General features: G+C 39.1%; 1 long non-coding RNA gene across 5 annotated transcripts in view; it reads left to right on the top strand.

Annotated features, from left to right (window-relative positions):
* LOC100997237 overlaps positions 1 to 26176 on the top strand; it is a 32870-nt gene extending 6694 nt beyond the window's left edge. The window contains exons 2-9 of one of the 5 annotated variants that reach the window (XR_641988.4): positions 4919 to 4948; positions 6357 to 6446; positions 8741 to 8804; positions 13183 to 13319; positions 15301 to 15509; positions 15785 to 15952; positions 17335 to 17498; positions 18594 to 26176. This is a non-coding gene — a long non-coding RNA (uncharacterized LOC100997237). Of the gene's footprint in view, positions 1 to 4505; positions 4859 to 4918; positions 4949 to 6356; positions 6447 to 8740; positions 8805 to 13182; positions 13320 to 15300; positions 15510 to 15784; positions 15953 to 17334; positions 17499 to 18593 lie in introns of those variants that run through there. The other 4 variants (XR_641987.4, XR_641989.4, XR_004180897.1 and 1 more) reach the window with 4 other exon arrangements.
* Positions 26177 to 26511: the final 335 nt, after the last annotated feature.

Here is a 26511-nt window from a genome sequence, read left to right as displayed (position 1 = left end):
ATAAGGTCCTACTCTCAGACCCCTTTTGCAGTACAGCAGGGGTGCTGATCACCAGGGCCCCTTTTCCTGGCCTGTTACGTATGTGATTATATTTGTCTGGGTTCCTGTGTGTTAGACATGGAAGCCTCCCCTGCCACACCCCACCCCCAACCTTCATTTCCCTTCCGGCAGGGAGTGCCCCCTTCATAAGACGCTTACATTTGGGCAGTCAAGGTGCACAGTTGTAAGTGACCACAGGCACGCACCTTGGATATCAATGTGTGTAACTGCACATTGCCCATCCCATCTGAATAAGGTCCTACTCTCAGACCCCTTTTGCAGTACAGCAGGGGTGCTGATCACCAAGGCCCCTTTTCCTGGCCTGTTATGTGGGTGATTATATTTGTCTGGGTTCCTGTGTATTAGACAAGAAAGCCTTTCCCCCCCTCCGCCCCCACTCCCAGTCTTCCTTTCCCTTCCAGCAGGGAGTGCCCGCTCCATAAGACCATTACATTTGGACAATCAAGGTGCACAATTGTAAGTGACTACAGCCATGCACCTTGGACATTAATGTGCATAACTGCACACGGCCTATCTCATCTGAATAAGGTCCTACTCTCAGACCCCTTTTGCAGTACAGCAGGGGTGCTGAATCACCAGGGCCCTTTTTCCTGGCCTGTTATGTGCGATTATATTTGTCCTGGTTTCTGTGTAATAGACATGAAAGCCTCCCCTGCCACACCCCACCTCCAATCTTCGTTTCCCTTCCAGCAGGGAGTGTCCACTCCATATACCCTTACATTTGGACAATCAAGGTGCACAATTTTAAGTGACCACAGGCACGCACCTTGGACACTAATGTGCGTAACTGCACATGACCCATCCCATCTGACTAAGGTCCTACTCTTAGATCCTTTTTGCAGTACAGCAGGGGTGCTGATCACCAGGGCCCCTTTTCCTGGCCTGTTATGTGTGTGATTATATTTCTTCCAGTTCCTGTGTAATAGACATGGAAACCTCCCCTGCCACACTCCACCCCCAGTCTTCCATTACCTTCCAGCAGGGAGTGCCCGCTCCATAAGACCCTTACATTTGGACAGTCAAGGTGCACAATTGTAAGTGACCACAACCATGCACCTTGGACATAAATGTGTGTAACTGCACATGCCCCATCCCATCTGAATAAGGTCCTACTCTCAGACCCCTTTTGCAGTACAGTAGGGGTGCTGATAACCAAGGCCCATTTTCCTGGCCTGTTATGTGTGTGATTATATTTGTCCAGGTTTCTGTGTACTAGACAAGGAAGCCTCCTCTGCCCCACCCTACCTACCTGTAATCTTCCTTTTCCTACCAGCAGGGAGTGCTCACTCCATAAGACCCTTACATTTGGACAATCAAGGTGCACAATTGTAAGTGACCGCAACCATGCATCTTGGAAACTGATGTGCATAACTGCACACGGCTTATCCTATTTGAATAAAGTCCTACTCTCAGACTCCCTTTGCAGTATAGCTGGGGTGCTGATCACTAAGGCCTCTTTTCTTGGCTTGTCTGTATTCTTGTGTACTAGCTAAGGATACCTTCTCATGGACTCCCTTTGCTTTTCAAGAAGGAGTACCCACTACTTTAAGATTCTTATATTTGTCCAAAGTACATGGTTTTAATGGACCACAACAATGTCCCTTGGACGTTAATGTATATAATCACCACATGGTTCATCCTGAATAAACAAGGTCCTACCCTCTCACCCTCCATTTGCAGTATACCAGGGTTGCTGACCCCTAAGTCCCCTTTTCTTGGCTTATTGACATGCATAATTGCATTTATGTGGGTTCTTGTGCCCTAGACAAGGATGCCCCACCTCTTTTCAATAGTGGGTGCCCACTCCTTATGATCTTCACATTTGAACAGTTAATGGGAATACTTGCAGTTGTCCACAACCCTATCACTTCTAGGACCATTGCACCTCTTTTGCATTACTGTGGGATATACTGCTTGCCTGCAAGGCCCCTTCTGGTGGACTATCAACATACATAATTGAAATTTTCTTTTGTGTTTGTCAGTAGATTAAAGTCATACCCCATCACCTTTCCTTTGTAGTACAGCAGGGTGTCGCGATCAACCAAAGTCCTGTTATTTTGGACTGTTAATATGCGCAATTACATTTGCTCCTGGTCTGTGCACTAGACAAGGATCCTACCTACTTTCTTAGCGTTTTTAGCAGGTAGTGCCCACTACTCAAGACTCTTTCACTTGGAATGTTCATGTGCACAAACACAATTCTCTAAGCATGTTCCTGTACCACCTTTGCTTTAGAGCAGGGGGATGATATTCACTTAGTGCCCCTTCTCTTGGACTTAATATGCATTAATGCAATTGTCTACCTCTTCTTTTAGACTAAGACTTGATCTCCACATACTCCCCTTGCATCAGGGGCATGTTAATTATGAATGAACCCTTTTAATATTAATGTCACAATTTTATTTGTGGACCTGTGTAGTAGAAAAAGACCCTATGTTCCTTCTACTACCCTTTGGATTGCTGCTGAAAAGTGCTAACTACTCATAATCTCAGCTCTTGGACAATTAATATGCATTAATAACAATTATCAAGGGCACTGATCATTAGATAAGACTCCTGCCTCCTCATGCATACATCAGGGGTACTGAACCACTAAGGCCCCTTGTACTGTTAATGTGAATATTTGCAATTATACATGTCTCCTTCTGTTAGAGTGGGATATTATGCCTTAGTATCCCCTTTGCATTACTGCAGGGGCTGCCGACTACTCAAAACTTCTCCTGGGACTGTTAATAGGCACAATGGCAGTTATCAATGGTTTTTTCCCTCACTGATCTTGTTAAGCACCCCACCCCACTCTTAGTTTCCCATGGCATAATAAAGTATAAGCATTGGAATATTCCATGCACTTGTCCATCAAACAGTGGACCATACTCCCACCCCTTTTGCATTGCACCACTGTGTAAAGTCACAGTTAGCCATGGTGTCATGCTTTATGTACGAAGTCTTCCCTCTCTGCCCCTTGTGTGCCCTTGGCCCCTTTTTACAGACTATTGCTCACAATCTTAGGTATCCATATATCCAGATATTAGATAAGATTGTGCTCTCTCCCTCCTCCCTTCCCCCTGCCCTGCCCCATTTGCGTCTTTGCTGGGTAATCTTGACTGGACAAGACCCTTTCTCTTGGACTTAAAAAATACTCAGTTGCACTTTCCTTGGTCCCACCCATCATACATGAACCCCTCTACTTCCTTTTGCATTGCTTCTGAGTATGCTGACCACCCAAAGCCCCTTCTGTGTTCTTAATGAACACAGTACTGATTGTCCCATTTTTCAGCCCATCAGTCCAAGATCTCCCTACCACTTTGGTGTGTTTGTGCAGTGTTGACTATGAAAAGCAGGCCTGAACTAGGTGGATAAGCCTTCATTCATTTTCTTTCATTTATTAATGATCCCAGTTTCAATTATTGTCAGATTCTGGGGACAAGAACCATTCTTGCCCACCTCTGCTACTGCTTTACTGTGCAAAATACTCAAGGCAAGTCAGACCCAGGGAGCTGGATTGCTATCCTTTATTTTGTGTTTCCAGTATACACTATCAAATTGTCTCCCCAGGAAGGAAGGTTGGCACTTTCTCTGCATTCTTCTTTCCAGAGCAGATTGTCTGGTTAAGAATCTCTTGTTGTCCCCTTTGTATATTGTTATTGTAAAGTGCCAAATGCCAGGATACAGCCAGAAAAATTGCTGTTATTATTATTTAAAAAAAATTTTTAAGAAAGACATCTGGATTGTAGACTGGACTCAGTAACCTGGTCATTATTTTTTTGAAGCCAAAAAATCCGTTTATACTATGTACCTGATGACCAGTGTCTCATTTTAACTGAGGGTGGTGGGTCTGTGGATAGAACACTGACTCTTGCTATTTTAATATTATCAAAGGCGTTCTAGAGCGGAACTCTTAAGACCAGTATCTTTGTGTGGGCTTTACCAGGATTCATTTTTAGAAAAACTACCTAAATTTTATAATCCTTAAATTTCTTCATCTGGAGCACCTGCCCCTACTTATTTCAAGAAGATTGCAGTAAAACGATTAAATGAGGGAACATATGCAGTGGTGCTTTTAAAAAGCATATGCCACATTTTTTATTAATTTGTCTATTATATAAAATGAAGCATTTAATTATACTAATAATTTGAAATAGTTCGAAGTACCACACTGAGGTGAGGACTTAAAAATGATAAGACCAGCCGGGCGCGGTGGCTCACGCCTGTAATCCCAGCACTTTGGGAGGCCGAGGCGGGCGGATCACAAGGTCAGGAGATCGAGACCACGGTGAAACCCCGTCTCTACTAAAAATACAAAAAATTAGCCGGGCGCGGTTGTGGGCGCCTGTAGTCCCAGCTACTCGGGAGGCTGAGGCAGGAGAATGGCGGGAACCCGGGAGGCGGAGCTTGCAGTGAGCTGAGATCCGGCCACTGCACTCCAGCCTGGGCGACAGAGCGAGACTCCGTCTCAAAAAAAAAAAAAAATGATAAGACCAGTTTCCTATTTTATAAGAAAAATAAGCCGAAATTAAATATTCTTTTGGATATAAATTTCAACAGTGAGATAGCTGCCTAGTGGAAATGAATAATATCCCAGCCACTAGTGTACAGGGTGTTTTGTGGCAAAGGAGTATGTAACATGGAACTGCTCAAGCAAATAACTAGTCATCACAACAGCAGTTCTTTGTAATAACTGAAAAAGAATATTGTTTCTCTGAGAAGGATGTCAAAAGATCGGCCCAGCTCAGGGAGCAGTTTGCCCTACTAGCTCCTCGGACAGCTGTAAGAAGAGTCTCTGGCTCTTTAGAATACTGTAAGTACTACTTTGTAGCTATTAAGTAATCTTTTTCCTATTCTATTTTCTTTCTCTTAGATGCCACCTATAGAAAAGTCAGAGGGTCCAGTAAGTTTCTTTCCTTCTTCCCACCTCATCTGCAATATATATATGTGTATATAGATAGATAGATAGATACATACATACATAAATACACATATGTGAGTTAACCAGCAGAACTGTAGAATTAATATTGTGGACCCAGCTCTATGCTAGGTTACACTGATAACCTGGGTGGGAATGATATCATCCTATATAATTCCATTCCTGAGACGGTTTTATTGTTGAGGAGCTAATATAAGCACATTTGAAATAACTTTAGAAAATAATAATAAAGTGCTGTTTTGTGTGAATCATAAGTAGTAGTTTTAAGAAGGGAACCCACAAGGATTTGAAGTTGATAGAATAAACTTAAGGAAGTGGGTTTGCTTTTTCTCTTTAAGCCAAGATAGGATTAATATTGCAGCCGTCTGGATAGTCCAGTTGGTTTATTTTAATTTCATTCATTTTTTACCTCTTTTGGAGCCATGGAAAGAGATGAAAGGGATAGGGCATAGCCATTGTGTTTGGCTTTTTGCCAAGGTTGGCAAATTAGTGATTATTAAATCTCATAAGCTTGAGTATTTTAAAGTTCAGAGATTGAGGGTATAAGTCTAATACTTCGGCTCTTTCCACAATTTTACTACATTTCTGCCCAAGAACAAATGACCATGGATAATGCATATCATAAATACTTTTTTAGTTTGGAATCTTTTTGCCAAGAGCGTAGTGGAGAAATGAAGTCAAAACCTTGACCTTCCTTGCCTACTTTATGCTGTAGTTTATATACCCTCTTTACTCCCAGCTTTTGTAAAGCTAAAAGCAGCTTAGCCTCCTTAATGTTTTCCAGCTGAAAAAATATTGTTTAACATAACATTTGAAACTTTTTTTCTGGTGCACATTCATGCATCGCAGGAGGAGCAACGAGAACCATATAAATGAACTGGCTTCACTTATAGGCCATTTTAATTCACACCCATATTTCCTCATGGCTTGTTTCCATGCCCCCCACCCCCACTCCAGATGCTTTAACAACATTGTCTGGCTGACTGGGGGTAATATACATCATGGTCTTGAGCCTTCTTGGAAACATGGTCTGTGCCATTGTTTCTCAAACTCAAGTAATGCTTCATGATGAAATACCTAAAGGAACAGAATTTTCTGAGATCCTAAAAAAATGTGTTTTGAGGAACACTGACTTAACAAAGGTATTTGAAATGGAAATATGTTTTACAATTTCACGTTGTCTTTGTCAAAGATGTGTTTTATGTAATTTATGTAGAACTTGGGGATCCATTAGAATATATCCACAAATCCCCAGGGTTATCACCCTAATTTGAGAAATACTGGTCTATGCTTATGAAATCTTGGGTTGCTAATTAAATTGTCATTCATTGTCGACATACAATTATAATTATTACTGGAATTTGTTTTAAAGGAATGAATTTAGAGGTGATTCTGTACCTTAACTCAAGAGGAAGGATGGCTTGCTTTTAGGTGGATTGATTCTGCTAGATAGCATCCAAAGGTGAATCTTGAAGCTGTATTTAAATTCATTGCTTAAAATAATTTCTACCCTTAAGAGAAATCTCTAGCAATTGTAAAAAGGGATGCTCTGGAAATGTGGGCATCTTCAAAATAGAGATAATTATTGTGTTAATTCAGCAAATATTATTGTTCCAGGTGCTGGAATAAATAGCAAAACCAAAGACAGGATTTATATCAAGGAATTTGCTTTCTTATGGAGGATGCAGAAGGAAATCATTATGGTATTGGGCAGAAACGCTTAGACTTTAGTCCTGGCTCTGACTTGGGTTCAAATCACCATCAGTCTGACCATCTCGAGACTGCTAGTGAAATAAGATAGGGGCTTAAATCAAATACCTAAATCCCTGACATTTTGCGATTTGGAAAATTTTCAAAAGTCTAATAAAAGAAACATTTTTGTGGCATTTCTCTAAATGATTATTGTTATTTCTTTTCTGACTTTTCCCTTTATAAAACCTTAACATGTAGGATTGGGGGAAGTTTACCATTTTCTCATATCCTCTTTCAGCTTTATCTTTCTGTAACTTCCATTTCTCTAGCCACCTCCTTAAATTACAGAAGACTATGAGACCCAGGGCTGCTGTGATTAGGCATTCATAATTTCTTTTCAGGGTGTTTGTGCCCTAATTATCAAATGTACAGCTTGGAGGGAGTTCGTGTCTTAAAGTAATGAATTAAGAGTTGACTTTTGTTGACTGCTAAAATATTCTTATATGTGAAAACATCCTGTAGAAATGTGTTACCAGCTTAAAGAGAAACTAATGATTATATCTGAACTGAGCTAATGCCTCTTCTGTTCCCCCAAACCTTATAAGTTTGGATGGCAAAGAGTAATGATATGTCTGGTTAAACAGAGCTAATGCCTTCCTTTGCCTTGTCTTAAAGACTGGATTGGGAGAAAATTGATATTCTCACTACCATATGTTGGGGTGTAGGCAAGTAGCATTTTACACAGGTTTCCTTCAAAATCCAACTGAAGTTGGAGCTCATGTATTTAAGACATAGCTGGCCTGCTGAATTTAACAAGTTAAACTTCAGTGGCCATGTGCAGTTATATGTCACTATATATATGTGTATTAGACTGTTGAGTTGGATATGTTTTTGTTGGTGACTTGGGCTTTATTTGATAGTTCTTACTTGACTTTTCCAAATTGAGTACTGATACATGGAACCTGGGCTCCTTTTGCATCTTATACAAATGAGTTTGGTAAAGAAGCCTCTCCTTTACTGTTTTGATGTTTGTATTGGAAATAACTTTTGTTTTTTTTTCATGTTAGGATGAGAGACTGAAACAAAATATAAATTTGAACAGTGCTAGACTTCTTAAATTATGAGTAGACTTAAAGTATTATTTTCCTTAACCAGTTAGAATGCTATTCTTCTAGTGTCCCCAGAAACATGAGAGGTTATGCAGTAGACCCAAGTAATACTCTCTTATTACATAATCTAATCAAGTGTATATAAGAATTTAAAAATAGGGATGTGACTGGAACATCACTGTACTTTACCAGGTCCCATTATAAAATTATCTATGTTACTTTACCCATAGCTTTGAAAACTATTTGCACATACTATAAAACTATTTTATAGTATGCTGTTAGTGTGATTGGCATTGAACAGTGATGGGATATAATCACTCTACAATCTATATATCATTAAAGTTTTCCAGCCTTATAGATCTCCCTTGACTGAAAATGAGCTACTAACTCACTGACTTACTTTTTACAGCAGATTGACTAGGTCTTTCCAGGAAATCTGTTGATGTACAAAAACAAAGTTTAATTGCTAATGTTTTTTAAAAAATAACTTTTTGATATTATGGATACCTGGTTATTTGGGCCTTGTATATTTTAACATCAAAATTACCTATTATAAATCCATATAAACAGAAAAGAAAGAGAGTAAGTCTTTAGGTCAGATCTGCAAACAATGATGGTACCTACTGTAGCAAAATCTGGAACATAGACTTACCAGTTCTCAGGTTCCGTTTTGCTTGCTTTTTAAAAACTGTATCTTATAAGTCTTCAGCATCTGATTGGGAGATTTTTTAGAAAAAAATACCCTTTTAATGTTAGAACAGTGTAGAGATTTACAGAATGATTCTGAAGATAGAGCTTTTGTGTACTTCACACCCAGTTTTTCCCAATGTTAACATTTTAAACTAGTTTGGTACATTTATCACAACAAACCAATATTGATACATTATTATTAACTAAAGTCCATATTTTATTCAGATTTCCTTAGTTTTTCCTTAATGTTCTTTTTGTGTTCCAGGATTCCACTGAAGATACCATGCTGCATGTGTCCTTAGTAGTCATGTCTCCTTAGGCTCCTCTTGGTAATGACAGTTTCTCAGACTCTTTGTTTTTGATGAACTTCACAGTTTTGAGGACTAATGGTCCAGTATTCTATAGAATGTCTCTCTATTGGAATTTGTCGATGTTCTTCTCATGACTAGATTGGGTTTATGAGTGTTTAGGAGGAAGACCACAAAGGTAGAGTGCCATTCTTATCATTTATCAAGGGTACATACTATCAACATGACTTATAACTGTTTATGTTATCCTTAATCACCTGTCTGAGGTACTATTAGTCAGGTTTCTCCAGCATAAAATTAGTCTTTATTTCTCCATTTCCATACTGTACTGTTCACATAGAAAGTCACTATGTGCAGCTGGCACTAAGGAATGGGAAATTATCTTCCACTTTGTTGAGGGCAGAGTATTTACATAAATTATTTGGAATTCTTTTGCATGGGATGTCTTTTCTCCACAATGTACTGTGTTTATTCAGTCATTTATATTAGTATGATCTCAGGGATATTTTATACTTTGGGTTATAATACAGTATTACTTTATTCTGTTGTTCAAATTGTTCCAGCTTTGGCCATTGGGAGTTCTTTCAGTTGGCTTTGATGTAACCCCATGAATGTGGGTTTTTTGTTTGAGCACTTTCTTATTTTTGGCACGACAAGATGCTTCAGGCTCATTTGCATATCTCCTGCCTGGACCTAGAATGATATATTTCTCCAAGGAGCCTTGATACTTTTTATTGGAGAGTAATATTAGATATCAAGAAGTGAGTGCTAGGTGCGCTCATTGCTACTGGAGTGTCATTCCTTCCAGACCTTTTCAGTTGACAAGAGCAAGGAGATACATGTTTGCATTCTAACTTGTGTATATGCACATATCTATAAATATATATAACCATCTGTATCTATATTAAACTAAATGTGTTTATACCTACATCTCCAACTCTAATCATTGCCACATGGATCATTATAGTCTCACCTCCTTGCTTATCTGTTACCTCCCATTTCTACAGTGAGAAACCTGGCTTGGTTGGGAAATTTTTCTGTTGATATTAGGGTAGTGAGTATTTGACATTTGCTTCTATGGTTAAGTTTAGGGAGAGTTTAGCTGTAGGGTATTCTTGAAACTAGAAATGACCTTTTTGCCCTAAATGTTTCTGCCAATTTTGAAACGTAAAATAGGTTGCAGAAACAAACTTTTATCTTAAGAACCAGAATTTACTTCAATCCACATTTTGACATTGATTTTCAGATTAAATTATTCTGATATCGCCAGGTAAGCTGTTCCTTGGGTATGCATTTCTGCATTTCTTCTTTCAGTTTTTTTCTAAGAGCTAAAGGACCCTGAGAACATTGGAGGTGAGAAAGGAGGGGAAAGGCATGTTCACATGTGGCTAGGAAAGGTTCATTTACTGACCTCCAGCTAGCCTTCCAAAGTGCCTATTTAAGACCCCAGGAGTAGATGTCTTCCTTGGCAATTGTAACTCAAATGTAATTTTTAACCTTTCAGTTTTAGTCAAGAAAGTTGGTGTGCTGTTACAAAAACTGCCCTGATTAACAGCATTGCCATGTGCCTTGCATATTAATCAGCAATTTAAAATAACACGAAATTGTGTTGAGTATAATTTTAATATTTTATATTAGATATTAGTTTGAGACAGTGTTTCTCAAGTCTGTATAATAAGTTTGATAGTACGGAGGTTTTCTCTCAAGAAAAGAATTATTCAGGCCGGGCGCGGTGGCTCAAGCCTGTAATCCCAGCACTTTGGGAGGCCGAGACGGGCGGATCACGAGGTCAGGAGATCGAGACCATCCTGGCTAACACAGTGAAACCCCGTCTCTACTAAAAATACAAAAAAATTAGCCGGGCGTGGTGGCGGCGCCTGTAGTCCCAGCTACTCGGGAGGCTGAGGCAGGAGAATGGCGTAAACCCGGGAGGCGGAGCTTGCAGTGAGCCGAGATCGCGCCACTGCACTCCAGCCTGGGCGACAGAGCGAGACTCCGCCTCAAAAAAAAAAAAAAAGAAAAGAATTATTCAGTGTGCACCTACATAATCCATCGCTTAGATTCTACAATTAATATTTTGCTATATTTGATTAAACTTTTTCTGTAGAAGAAAAATATTATTATGTACTCTTTAGGTTTATGGGAATAATTGTTAAGTTAAAGTGTATGAACAAACCTGGGATGAAATCTGTTTGTCTACATCTATAATACAACTATAAAACATAGCAGATGTACAAATTAGTAGTTAATAGATAACTAAAATGCAAATATGGTACTACTATTATAGTATTATAGTTTCTTTTGAGTGGTGTGTCTGTACTATCACATGCTGTGTTGATGCACTTCACCAAACTGCTGTTTTCAAACTGCTTTAAATCCTGCTGTTATAGCACATAGCAATGCTATTTGGCTTTCATTTGGCACAAAACACATTTATATATTGTTTGCTTCTGTTCTTTTCTATTATCCCCAGGCAACAAAACTAGAACATTTGCCACTAATTTGGCAATGTGGTCCTATATTATGAGATAGTCATATAGCTGATCTAGACTATCCTTACAGTGGAATGAGAGTATTGTAAAAGTTTTGTAGAAAGCTCCCATACATCCTGAGAATCCATGCACAAACCCCAGAGTTAAAAGATCTTTGAATTGAGGGAAGACATGGGTTTAAGTATCACTTGGCCACCTGCTATTTGTGTAACATTGAGGTAGTTTCATCTTCTGAGTTCCCAGTTTCCTTAGAGAATGAAAATGTTGAATTATGTTAATTAAAAAAAAAATTTTTTTTTTGAGATGGAGTTTCGCTCTTTTGCCCAGGCTGGAGTAAAGTGGCACAATCTCGACTCACTGCAACCTCCTTTACCCAGGATCAAGCAATTCTCCTGCCTCAGCCTCCCAAGTAGCTGGGATTACAGGCGCCCGCCACCATGCCCAGCTAATGTTTGTATTTTTGGTAGAGACGAGGTTTCCCCGTGTTGGCCAGGCTGTCTCGAACTTCTGACCTCAGGTGATCCACTCACCTTGGCCTCCCAAAGTGCTAGGATTACAGGCATGAGCCACTGCACCAGGCGTATGTGATTATTAATATCACTTCTATCTGTGACAATTCTGTCTGATGCTGGAGTATTTGAACCAGATGGCTGCCTATGCCACTTGGCTATTCTCTCCGTAATACTTTGATATTTCGTTGGTCTGCAATATGACAGATTCTCAAAATTCTTGTCCGTGAATATTGAACCCTAGTGAAATGTATGGTTCTGTATCAGTTCCAAAATGTAACTACTTTCTCTAGCCTTAGATTCCCAGTTCCAAAATGTAACCATTTTCTCTAGCCTTAGATTCCCATTAAGGGAAAGGGAATGCTCCTTGAGTATGTCATCACCATAGTGACAGGCAAAACTAGAGGGCTTTGATGCTAAAGCAAGATACTCCATAAATATGGTTAAGAAGACTTGGGGAGACTGGAATAGTTGTTTCCTTTTAGATGCCAGTGTATAAATGAATTTGAGCTAGGATCCATTGATTTAAAATTTCTTTAGGTCAGTTTGCTTGCACATGGAGTGCACATTTACTCTTCATTAATGGAGTTTCAGGAAGCAGTAGAGTAAATGCATAAACATGTATGAACCTCCATGTTTAACTGGAAGCCTGCATTTGGAAGTGAAGTATCTAATCTTAGATTAAATTAGGATAGGGAAGGATGTTGGCAAGAGATTTTGAAGCTTGTTCTGCTCATATTGAGAACATCATAGAACAGTTTGGCCTTTTTAAAGCTAGAGAATAGAGTTGAATACGGGATCTTCCATACATTCCTGTTTGACATTGACATAAAGGTTTTGTCATGATACAATAATCCCTAATCAGGAATCTGAAAGCCTGTATTCATTTAAGGTCCTCGGGTTTAACATACTGGGTGCTTCTCACACCATACCATACCATGCAAAATGCTTTCAAGGCTGCAAGTTTGGCTTAGATCCGCTTTAGTGAGCTCCTGTGCTACAGTAAAGGTAGATAGCCAATTATTAAAAACAATCAAGACAATGGCACCTCTAAGCAGTAGTAGCAATTGCCACACTACCTTGAATCTTGAAGTATTTTCAGCAACAGGATGACCATTAGCCACAAATTTAGCGTCAGCCCTTAAGGTCGGTATTAGTTTGACCCATATTTTCATGTAGTTCTTTTTCTTCACTTGTCTAATCCTCCCATGATACCGCCAGGGCTTGTTATTAGAAGACTTTAGGGAAACCAAACAGGCTAGAAAGTAGAGACAGGAAATGCCTATGTCTAATGCTTCAGGTTATACTTCCTAGGTTTTTCTCGTTGGGGTTTTTGTAACTCTTTTGGTATCCTACCGATGCTTTGGTAGCCTACTGAACCCTGTCTTTCTTCTCAAGGACATTCTGAGCATGTGAGACCCGAGGACTGCAAACAGCTGCAAGAGGCTTCAAATTCAGCATATCGTTCCTTTTGAGAATCTGGCCAAGCTCCAGCAAATCTACTTGGATGGGTTGCCAGCCACCTGGAGAAGAAGGTAGTTCAGGGAATTTATTGTTGTAGGGCTTCTGTCTTTGGCTTTAACTTCCTATAACTCTCCTTTTTAAAGCAGAACACAGCTGGGCACGGTGGCTCCTGCTTTTAATCCCAGGGTTTTGGGAGGCTGAGGTGGGGGGATCACTTTAGGCCAGGAGTTCAAGACCCATGTCTCTACAATAAAATAAAATAAAATTAGTCGGGCATGGTGGTGTGTGCCTGTAGTCCTACCTACTCTGGAGGCTGAGACAGCAGGATTGCTTGAGCCCAGAAGTTCAAGGCTGCAGCGAGCCATGATTAGCCACTGCACTCCAGCCTAGGTGGCAGAGCAGGACCCAGTCTCTTAAAATGAAAGAAAAGCAGATCATGAGCCAGTTTTCATCAATTCCTATACTTTTTCTTTTGCATATACACATACATTTTAACCTTTCATAATGAGTTTGGCCTGTTTCATTTATCCCTCAGAGCTGGGCTCCAGTGAGGTCTGTAAGGGCAAGCATACTTGATCCCCATTTCATAAATGAAGAATGAGAGATGCAAAGCAATAAGTTATTTCCTTTCTCACCACATAGTTAGCAAGAGAGATACAATGAACTTAACATCTTTTGATTAGTGGGCTTTTAAATTATTCCCACTTTCCTTTGGCAGATGGATATTAAGTTCTCAGGATTTGTTTACAAATAAGACCAACTTCATCTGTATTAGCTCAGTTTTGGTAGGCCTAATTCCATTATCACTGCCATTTTCTTGTTTTAAGAAATTGAAAGTTTCTTAGCTTGAAAAACAATTGAAATTTTTAAAAAGTAGAATAGGAGAGCCCTGGGGGGGGAGGCTGTGTAAGGAATTTACTGAATCTCTAGTCTTCTGTACCTTGTTTTTCCTTCTGCATAGATTTGCTTAACTGTTTCTGTGGTGTTTTTTTTTTTCGGGATGCAGTTTCGCTCTTGTTGCCCAGGCTGCAGTGCAATGGTGCAGTCTTGGCTCACTGCAACTTCCGTCTCCCGGGTTCAAGCTATTCTCCTGCCTCAGCCTCCCGAGTAGCTGGGATTACAGGCATGCGTGACCATGCCAGGCTAATTTTGTATTTTTAGTAGAGACGGGGTTTCTCCGTGTTGGTCAGGCTGGTCTCGAACTCCCGACCTCAGGTGATTCACCTGCCTCGACCTCCCAAAGTGCTGGAATTACAGGCGTGAGCCACTGCGCCTGACCAGCTGTTGTTATAACTGGAGTTCTGTATGCTTGTGACCATTCTTGGTTTCTCTGAATATCCTAGAACTTTGGTGGCTCCTTATTACACAGGTTGTTGAAGAAATGTTACCGTGTGGATTGAGTAGAAAACAGCTCTCTTTATCTTGGCCATATTATGGCGTGGCACTACTTAAAGTACAAATTAAAAGAGGGGAATGCTACAAAACTAGCTGACAGGCACTTTGATTGAGGTGGATTGCTCAGTTCTTAAAATAGCGCTTTATAAAAGAAGCCAGAGGCATTGTGGAGGAGAATTCTTACAGAATTCGTAGGGTTAGACCACATTGGACCTTTTCTGTGTGGCTTCATGGCTCTCTTGGTTGAGAAAGCATTAGCTTCTCCTTCCATTAGTTTCAACCTTTTGATTTCTTGATCCCTCTACTATATTTTGTGCTGAGAACACAAGGGCATTAACAACCCACATTCTAGAAGATCGCTCATTAATAAAGACTGGAGAAGAAAATGCAGCATGGGGATATTGGCAATTATTCAGTTCTAAATTTCTCTTGGAAATGAGGGAAAACATACAGAATAGAGCTGGGACAAATAGGACAATTTTTTTTTTTGTTAGGTTGGTAGCCAGAATATAACAGCTCCACACAACTGTAAATGTCCACTCTTCAATCCACATGAAGAAAAGGGTAAACATGGTTGAACTCAACCACTAGTTGCCCATTAGGAGAGACTTTCCCAGTGTACTCCATTTCAATACTTTTCTTTTATCTCTTTTTCAGATCTTCCTCAGAAGAATAGGCTTGTTGCTTTACAGTGTTAGTGATCCATTCCCTTTGACGATCCCTAGGTGGAGATGGGGCATGAGGATCCTCCAGGGGAAAAGCTCACTACCACTGGGCAACAACCCTAGGTCAGGAGGTTCTGTCAGGATACTTTCCTGGTCCCAGATAGGAAGATAAAGTCTCAAAAACAACCACCACACGTCAAGGTGCGTAAGCTGTCACTAAAAGCGTAATAAGTAGTCTTAATTTTGATTTTGTTTTCTAGTATACATTGCACTTAGCGTTTCACTGAGGTTGTATTCATCATTATTCTGCGTATGATTTGGTAAAGACAGCTTCCTAATTTACCTGGGAAGCAAGTGGGTGTGAGATTGGTTAAATTGATGATGTAAAGAGGGTAGCAGGTTGCATGTGTTCAGGTGTTTAGAGTGGGACTATAACGTGTGGCAGAGGCTTACAGCTAAATTGTTCTTTCTTTTAGGAGAACATGGACAACTGTCACATCAGTGACATTGATCACATGGGCAAATCATTCTGTTCCATCTGGTCCCCAAAGTCTCTCTTAAAGCCTTACAGAAGAACTTTGCCAATCATTTACATACTTCGGGATGGCTTGGGATGCCATGGGATATAATACGACAAGTGAGAGGTGTGTCTTTTTATGCTATGGTTGCTGATTGATGGAAGCTGCATAAATACAAATGGACTAAAAATGGCACAAAGTTATCTGTCATCAGGCAGGAGCTAAAGAACCAGGACCCTACATTCTCTAGGTCGGTGTTGGGAGAGGCTGATTAGCGAGTGAGGATTGGCAGATAAAGGTGACCATTCAGTGCAATAAATCCTGATCGTATAGGCTTTGCCCAGCATTCTTCATAAATAGTGGGTACCTATAAATTTCATGAAATATTTTCATGGGTAAGAACTCTCAAAATGTTATAATTGACTAGAAAGCTCTGTAGATTTAGAAATAGAGAAAGTTACTAACAGAAATTGTTAGAAAGCCTAGGAACTAGAAAGCTAAGTTGAGAGTTATCTAGGAAGATCTATCTATTGTACTCAGAATCTTTAGATAAATTCTCCTAGGGCCAGTAGCCTATGTAAATTTTCTTTTTCTTTTTTTTTTTTTTTTTTTTTTTTTTTTTTTTGGTATTTTAGCTGCAATATTAAACAACCTATGTGAATTTTCTTACTGTGAGAATATTTGCCTTCCAGAGTGACTCACCTTTATCTCAAAGAGCAGTATTACGAGTTTTGGAAATGCTGCTCTGTGGCTGTGTTTTGTTAGTCCTGAGCCAGGAGACTTAAATAAAGCAAACTTGAGGTGGTCCTAAAACATTGAAGTGAGCCTTAAACATTGGAAATACCTTATGTTTTTTCCTCTCATATCTATTATTTTTGTGATCTCAGTTACTAATCATTTAAAGGGACTCCTAGCTGATTGGCACTTAAAACAGGATCGTAGTTTTTTTTTTTGAGATGGAGTTTTGCTCTGGTTGCCCAGCCTGGAGTGCAGTGGTGCAATCTCAGCTCACTGCAACCTCTGCCTCCCGAGTTCAAGCGATTCTCCTGCCTCAGCCTCCTAAGTAGCTGGGATTACAGGCATGCGCCACCACACTGGGCTAATTTTGTATTTTTATTAGAGACAGTGTTTCTCCATGTTGGTCAGGCTGGTCTCAAACTCCTGACCTCAGGTGATCTGCCCACCTCAACCTCCCAAAGTGCTGGGATTATAGGTGTGAGCCACCGCGCTCGGCAGTTCTAGTCTTTAAGGTATAAGGCTATGACTGGTGGTGGTGTCTCTAGTGACTCATCAAGTGATATTTGGCAAGACATTTTCCCATTTATTCCAGTTTCCTGTTCTGTTGAATGAGGAAATTTTCTCTCTAAAGACCTTAAAGTTTTGACTTTGTAGGTTTCAAAGTTCTGTGGAAACGTTTTCTATTGCTTATTAATTTCAATCTTACATAACTCTAGCACAGGACTCAATACTTACGGCATTTACATGGTTTATCTCATGTGTTTTTATAGCTCTTCATTGTTCCTATCTGCCAAATCATTACACTTCCTACAAGCAGTGCAGAGAACTGAGTCTTCAGCAGGTCCAAGAAATTTGAACACATTGAAGGAGGTCAGCCTTCCTACCTGAAGATCAACATGCTTGGCACTCTAGCACTTTAGGATAGCCGAATGAAGTAAGTTGTTGGTGTTGCAGTCCTGTGAGGATCACTTCAGAACTATTAATAACAGCTGTTTTTTGGGAGCTGGTGTTGGATGCGGTGTGTTGGTCTAATGTGAAGTGGGGCTAAATGTGAGATGGAAAGATGACCTGTCTTCCATATTACTAAGTTCACTGAAGCAACTCAAAGACATTATGGTCTTCTTACCAGTTGTATCATAGAAGAATCTAGCCTTTGCTTGTGTGTTCTGTGTCTTCACTGTATACGTCCTCTGTCATTCTTAGAGCCTTAAACATTGAGAAGCTTAAAACACCATTTCTGCTTTCTGCTGAAAGGGTAACCCTTTCTCATCTCCATTTGTGAGAGACTCTGTCGTCAGTTAAGATTAGTGTAAAAAGAAGACGAAACTCTGAAGTAGCCATTATAAAAGTGTGAGAATGAAGTCAGTTTTCCAAAGAGTTGGGGAAAGGTGATGCTAAAGGAGGGGATTGAGCAAGTCCTATCAAAGAGCCCTTTATGAAAATATTTAGTCATCTGTGACATCCCATTTGGCTCTTCCAGAAATCCTAGTGAATAGTTGTAACAGAATGTTAAGAGGCACACATTGTGTGTTTTAAATCCTCTGCTACTCATTAGGTATATGACCTTTGGCAACTTAAAGTCTCTGATTAGACTTGCCTGTTTGTGAGGGTTAAATGAAATCATGTATGTAAAGTGCTCACCTATTGCAGTGCCTGGCACATGGCAAGTAAAAGGTAAGCCAAGAAGACTCATAAGTTCATTTCCCACAATATAAGTGACCACTAGCACTATCAGGTAGCAGGCAGAGTTGGCATGCTTTGGTTCTACATAAGAAATCCCTAAGGTAAAAGTTTGTAAATAGAAGAGCATCTGTGTTGGTGTTGGTGGTTGTTATAATTATTATTATTTTAGTAGTATAAATAGTATTGGTAGTAACAATAGTTTAATATAATTACTAATGACACTTTTTGATTTTTTTTTTATCTTTCTGTGATGCTTTTCATGCCTCTTGTGCCCCTCACTGTATCTTGTCTCTTCTGCTACTTACTTTCTCTGAATGTCTGCCTTTGCTTATCTCTTGCACTCAAGTGTGTATTTCTTTGTCTCTTTCTTCCTTGTCTTTGCTCTTTGTTCTCTATCTAAAGTGTGTCTTACCCATTTCCATCTTTCTCTTGCTAATTTCTTTCGTGTGTGCCTTTGCCTCATTTTCTCTTCTTGTTCACAAGACTGGTCTGTGCCTTATCTTAGACGTGTCTCTCATTTTTCCTTTTGTTGCTGTTTCTCTTTGCTCTCCTAGATGTGGCTCTTCTTTCATGCTTTATTTCATGTCTCCTTTTTGGGTCACATGTGTGTGCTTTTTGTCCTTCTTTTGTTCTGTCTACTTCTCCTTTCTCTGCCTACCTCTCTTTTCTCTTTGTGAACTGTGATTATTTGTTACCCCTTCCCCTTCTTGTTCGTTTTAAATTTCACCTTTTTTCTGAGTCTGGCCTCCTTTCTGCTGTTTCTACTTTTTATCTCACGTTTCTCATTTCTACATTTCCTTTCTGCCTCTCTTGGGCTATTTTCTCTCTTTTTCCTCCCCTGTGTGCCTCAGCATCTCTTGCTGTTTGTGATTTTCTATTTCAGTATTAATCTCTGTTGGCTTGTGTTTCTTCTCTGCTTCTTCCCTTTCTACTCACCTTTGAGTATTTCAGCCTCTTCATGAATCTATCTCCCTCTCTTTGATTTCATGTAATCTTCTCTCCTTAAATATTTCTTTGCATATGTGGGCATGTGTACGTGTGTGTGGCATGTGTGGCAGAGGGGCTTCTTAACCCCTGCCTGATAGGTGCAGAACGTCGGCTATCAGAATGAGCATTGTGGAGTGGTTCCTTATGCCAGGCTGCCATGTGAGATGATCCAAGACCAAAACAAGGCCCTAGAGTCTAGACTGCAGTAAAACCCAATACTCAAGTAGGACAGAAGGTGGAAGGCTCATATGGATAAAAGGCCCAAAGTAGAAGACAGATGGTTTGAGACTCGAGACCCGAGGACTAAGATGGAAAGCCCATGTTCCAAGATAGATAGAAGCCTCAGGCCTGAAACGAACAAAAGCCTCAAGAGCCAAGAAAACAGAGTGGTCTGAATTGGACAGAAGGCCTGAGTTGGGTGGAAGTCTCAAGTCTTGAGTTTGAAGTCTTAAGACCTGGGACAGGACACATGGAAGGCCTAAGAACTGAGACTTGTGACACAAGGCCAAAGACCTAAGATTAGCCCAGGGTTGTAGTTGGAAGACCTACAACCCAAGGATGGAAGGCCTCTGTCACAAACCCTACCTATATGGATAGAGGACCCTAGTGAAACAGATATCTCAAGACTAAAGGCCGGAATCTGGAGGTCCATGACCTAGAACCCAGGAAGGATGGAAGCTTGAAGACCTGGGGAAATCCCAAGATGAGAACCCTAAACCCCACCTCTTTTCTATTGTTTACACTTCTTACTCTTATATATTTCCAGTTCTCCTGTTTCTCTTTAAGCCTGATTCTTTTGAGATGTACTTTTTGATGTTGCCAGTTACCTTAAAGGAACATATCTTTAGATTGACAGTATTATGCCTGGGCCAGTCTTGAGCCAGCTTTAAATCACAGCTTTTACCTATTTGTTAGGCTTTAGTGTTTTGTAAACTTCTGTTTCTATTCACATCTACTCCACTTGAGAGAGACACCAGAATCCAGTCAGTATCAAATCTGGATTTTGTTATTCCCCTCAGGAGCAAACATTCATATAGGTGATACTGTATTTCAGTCCTCTCTTTTAACCCCAGAATCCCTAGACTGAGAAGATAAAATGGTCAGGTTGTTGGGGAAAAAAAAGTGCCAGGCCCTCTAGAGAAAAATGTGAAGAGATGCTGCAGGCCAATGAGAAGAATTAGACAAGAAATACACAGATGTGCCAGACTTCTGAGAAGCACCTGCCAGCAACAGCTTCCTTCTTTGAGCTTAGGTGAGCAGGATTCTGGGGTTTGGGATTTCTAGTGATGGTTATGGAAAGGATGACTGGGCCTGGGACAAAGTGAGTTCCCAAGGGGACAGCCTGAACTCCCTGCTCATAGTAGTGGCCAAATAATTTGGTGGACTATGCCAACCCTAGTCCTGGGTTTAATACCCATCTCTAGGCTTAAAGACGAGAGAACCTGGGACTATTGAGCACATTTAATACTTTCCTTGATTTTTTTTCCTTCCTGTTTATGTGGGAAGTTGATTTAAATGACTGATAATGTATATGAAAGCACTGTAAAACGTAAGAGAAAAACCAAGGCGTGCTCCTTAATAGTGCATTGGCAATCATGCATAGTTAACATTTGAAAGTGCATTGTAAATTGTGAAGCATTATGTAAATCGGGGTCCACAGTTTTTCTGTAAGGGGTCAAAATCATAAATACTTTAGACTGTGGGCCATACGGTTTCTGTTACATATTTGTTTTTTAAACAACCTTTTTATAAGGTCAAAATCATTCTTAGTTTTTGAGCCAATTGGATTTGGCCTGCTGTTCATAGCTTACCACCCCCTAATGTATTATTCGTTATTCAGAGAAAATGTCTGAATACTACTAATTTCCTTTTCTGTGCCTGTCCCTGTGCTAGGCACTCAAAATGCAACGATGATTCACATGTAGGTGACCTGAAGAAAAATAGTGAATGTGCTTTGTAAACTATAAAGCACTTGTATTCTACTGTGATAAACATTGTGGATACAAAGAAAGGAGCAAGCATAAAAAAGTGCTCTTTCAAAAGGATATAGTACTATGCAGACACAAAGAATTGTTTGATAAATGAATAAATTATATGTGTATTTGAGGCCAATTTGTGTTTGCTGCTCTGGTAATTTTGAGTAAAAATGCAGTATTCCAGGTATCAGAAATGAAAACACATGGAAACTGCTTTTAAACTTTAAAGTATACTGAATACATAAGGGACGCAGCTTATTGTGGTCACCTATAATGTGCCAGATACCATGCTGGGCACTAGAGCTACCAAAGGGGAAAAAAATACTCTCACAGAACAAAAAATTTCAGAAAGGTGCATATTAAAGTGCTTTGTAAACTAAAGCACAATACAAATGTCAATGGGCTACATATTTATGAATGAATGAATGAATGAATGAAATTAACTGCCTCTCACATATCAGCTATTGTTTTGGGTATTGTGAAATACAAGATTAATTCTCCTATAATAAGAGGAAAGTTTATCCTCTAGACTATTCAGATGTAAGGAATGAGATATTGCTTAATTTTAAACAATCAAGACTTTACTGGTGAGGTTAAGTTAAATTACTACCGGTACATTTTCCCGGGTAACCGGGAAGGAGATAGTATAGGAAATGAAGTAATAGAAGTGAGGTCCAGACCAAAAGTCACTTAATTAAGTTTGCGAATGTGCTTTCTAAATTATAAAGCATTTGTAAATGTGAAAAATTCGATGCTTTCTATATGAATAAAACTTTCTGTAAGATAGGTACTGTCTCTACAAAATTCTCATTGTATACTTAAACCACAATGAGAAGGGTTCTATACGTAGTTATACAAACCAAGGGTTTAAATACCTGTTAAATGGATCAATTTTGATTGCCTACTATGTGAACTCATTGTTAAAGGCACTGAAAATTTATCATATTTCATTTACCCACAGCCAAAAATAAGGCAATACCTATGTTAGCATTTTGTGAACTCTAAGGCACCATATAAATGTAACTGTTGATTTTCTTACTTGGTGCTGAGCACTAGGTTTATACAATTGTATGATAGTTATTATATTGTGCAAATAAAGTAGGAAAATTTGAGTAACAATGATTAACTTTTGAATATGCATATGCAAGGGATTGGTTGTCTGAAGAATGCCACTATAGTAGTTATCTATTGTGTGCCAATCTCATTGCTAGGCATTGGGGATGCAAAGATAAACCATCTTTATTGTGTCCTGGGTAGCAGAAGAAAATATGTGTAAAATCAATTTATAATTTCTAAACTGCCACCCATATATAAGCAGTATCTGCTGAATGATCATTGATTACTCATATCCTTAGAGATAACAACTGGGGGCACAAACATATATTATCATATTGAACCTACAACAGAGACCTTTGTGTAGATTTACAAAGCCTACAGTTCTATACAAATAGGAATGAACTATTGGCTTACTGAATGGTGATTACGTTCTGATTTACAAAGCCTACAGTTCTATACAGATAGGAATGAACTATTGGCTTACTGAATGGTGATTACGTTCTGATTTACAAAGCCTACAGTTCTATACAGATAGGAATGAACTATTGGCTTACTGAATGGTGATTACTTTCTGTGGGGCTCGGAACTACATGCCCTAGGATATAAAAAAATGATGTCATCATTATAGAGTGCTCACAGAAGGAAATGAAGTAATAGGTGTGAGATCCAGACCAAAAGTCACTTAAGTTTATTCAATGATGAAAACATGGGACAAATGGACTAGTATAAGGCAGTATACTAAGCTAAGTAGAGAGATAAAGTCCTGTCCAGAAGATATGTGCTCCCTGGCCTGATTGAAGAGACGGAAAATTTTTGCAAAAAACAAGGTGTTGTGGTCTTCTATTCAGTTTCTTAAGTGCTGATGATAGAAGTGAATTAGACCCACCTTGGTCTGGCTTACAGACAGTAAAGGAGTAAATAAATACAGACAGTAAATAAATGCCTCAGGTTTACAGACAGTAAATTTACAGACAGTAAATAAATGCCTCAGGTTTGCTTTTTGATTCATTTGATAAACAAAGCATCTTTTATGTGGAATGTACCATTCTGGGTCCTGAGGATGAGAGAGGTGAGGGCATTAGACCATTGACAGCTGAAGTTAGAAGAACATCTTTAGTTTGATTGTGTAAATAATATTTCAGTGCCTATTCTCTGCAAGGTACTATGCTTGGCAAATTAGTAAATTAAATCGGTCTGGTCCAGAAGACACACTCAATTGCCTTTGAGATTTAAAAATAAAGAAAAAAGAAAGAAAAAGGCAAGTTTCTTTCAAAATAGAGACATTTTTCCTAGTTTCAGGAATCCCCCAAATCACTTGCTCATTGGCTTAGTTTGAAGCCAGGAGACTGATAAAAGGGCTCAGGGTTTGTTCTTTAATTTATTAAGCAAACATTCTGCTTTTATTACAGTTACATGGTTCAAGATGAAACAACTAGTTTTAAAGGTATTTGCTCATTGGTCTGGCTTAGAGACAGGAAGACATTTGAGCAATACAAAAAATTCTTTCCCATTTACCATATTTAGTAAAAATTTATTAAAACTGAATAAAGTGCTGTTCTTAAGTGCTTGAAAGACCTAAACCAAAGTGCACTTTATCTCATTTATCTTATGGTGGAAACACAGGAACACATTCTCTAAGAGACTGTGTTTCTTTAGTTGAGAGGAAACTTCATTGAGTAGCTGTGATATGTTCGATACTAAGGAAAAACTAAATAGATCACCTTTGACATGCTCTGTAGAGTGGGAATAAGAGAGGGCTTTTTATTTTTTCATTCATATGAATATTGATGAAGGTGATACTAAATGCTAAATGAAATATATCTGCTCCAAAAGTCATTTATTTTGACTTGGAGATGCAACAAAAACACAATAAATGGAATGAAGTGATACTCTTCATCAAACAGAAGTGACTGTTATATCAACCATTGTGTTAAATCCTAGACAGAAAACAAAAAAGATCATGACTAAAAGACACTTGCTTATTAACTGGCTTGGAAAGTAGAATATAGGAGAAAGGTTACTGGTTTTTTTTTTTTTTTTTCATGTGTTCATTCATTCTACAAATATATTTGGGTGCCAGTAGGTACTTGGTATAAGGTTTTTGGCCCCAGAGACATGGGAAAAAAAATGCATGCCTTCCCAGAGAATGCCTAATACTTTCCTTTTGGCTTGTTTTCTTGTTAGGGGCATGGCTTAGTCCCTAAATAACATTGTGTGGTTTACTTCCTACTCCATATCTCTTCTACCACTCTGGCCACTACAATAAGCAGGTAGCTGGGTTTTGTAGTGAGCTTGCTCCTTTAAGTTGCAGGAACTCTCCTTATAATAGACACTTCATTTTCCTAGCCCATCCCTCATGAAAAATGACTGACCACTGCTGGGCAGCAGGAGGGATGATGACTAATTCCCAAACCCCAGTCTCATTGGTACCAGCCTTGGGGAACTACCCATACTTGAGCCACAATTGGTTTTGAAGTGCATTTACGAGGTTTGTCTATTTTCAGTTATTTACTTTTTACGTGCTGACACATACATACACTGCCTAAATAGATCTCTTTCAGAAACAATCCTCAGCTAACGCATAGCAAAATGGAGATGGAGACATGATTTCTCATGCAACAGCTTCTCAATTTATACCTTAGAAATGTCCTCCTTTTTATCAAATCTACTCAAGAGGGGCTTTTTATAGTAGAATAATATCAGTGGATGAAAACAGCTTAACATTTTACCATGCTTAAGTTTTAAGAATAAAATAAAAATTGGAAATAATTGGCCAAAATTGAAAGGAAATTTTTTTTTAAAAAAAATTTCTCTAAATGTAGGCCTGGCTGGGCATTGACCTTTTCCATTTTAAATCACTCACAGAGGGTGGGACAGGAGGAAGAGTGAAGGAAAAGGTCAAACCTGTTTTAAGGGCAGCCTGCCTTTGTTCTGAATTGGCCTTAAGAACATTACCAGCTCCAGGTGTAAAGTGTTTAGTTTCATGCAGTTCCAATAACTGATCATTGTTGAGATGAGGACAAAATCCTTTGTCCTCACTAGTTTGCTTTATATTTTTGAAAAGTAATTATTTTTGTCCAAGTGCTTATCAACTAAACCTTGTGTTAGGTAAGAATGGAATTTATTAAGTGAATCAGTGTGACCCCTCTTGTCATAAGATTATCTTAAAGCTGAAGCCAAAATATGCTTCAAAAGAAGAGGACTTTATTGTTCATTATAGTTCATACATACTTTCAAAGCATCTAAACTGTAGTTTCCATGGCAAGTCAATTGCATCCATAAGTGGAGAAGGAAATAGATAAATGTCAAAGTATGATTGGTCGAGGGAGCAAGGTTGAAGATAATCTGGGGTTGAAATTTTCTAGCTTTCATTCTGTACATTTTTAGTTAGACATCAGATTTGAAATATTAATGTTTGTCTTTTAATGTGTGGTATCAGCTGGACTCAGTAACACCCCTTTCTTCAGGTGGGGATGGGGAATGCATTATTGGAAAATGGAAAGAAGAAAGTAACTAAAAGCCTTCCTTTCACAGTTTCTGGCGTCACTACCACTACTGATTAAACAAGAATAAGAGAACATTTTATCATCATCTGCTTTATTCACATAAATGAAGTGATGAATAAATCTGCTTTTATGCAGACACAAGGAATTAAGTGGCTTCGTCATTGCCCTTCTACCTCAAAGAGAATTTATCCCAAAATGCTAAGATAAATGGAAGACTCTTGAACTTGTGAACTGATGTGAAATGCAGAATCTCTTTTGAGTCTTTGCTGTTTTGAAGATTGAAAAATATTGTTCAGCATGGGTGACCACCAAAAAGTAATCTTAAGCCATCTAGATGTCACAATTGAAACAAACTGGGGAGTTGGGTTGCTATTGTAAAATAAAATATACTGCTTTGAAAACTTTGTATTTTGATGTGACAATTTCTAACTCACTGTCCCTAACCACACTAATTACCCTAAGTTCTTCATTTCTTTTTTCTTTCTTTTTTTTTTGAAGATGGAGTCTCGCTTTGTTGCCCAGGCTGGAGTGCAGTGGTGCCATCTTGGCACACTGTAACCTCTGCCTCCTGGGTTCAAGCAGTTCTGCCTCAGCCTCACCAGTAGCTGGGATTACAGTTCTGAGCCACTATGCCTGGCTAATTGTTGTATTTTTAGTAGAGACGGGGTTTCGCCATCTTGGCCAGGCTGGTCACGAATTCCTGACTTCAAGTGATCCACCTGCCTCGGCCTCCCAAAGT

This window comes from Papio anubis, chromosome X (assembly GCF_008728515.1).
Source record: "Papio anubis isolate 15944 chromosome X, Panubis1.0, whole genome shotgun sequence".
Lineage (NCBI taxonomy): Eukaryota > Metazoa > Chordata > Mammalia > Primates > Cercopithecidae > Papio > Papio anubis.
This window is presented reverse-complemented; position numbering and strand designations above follow the sequence as displayed.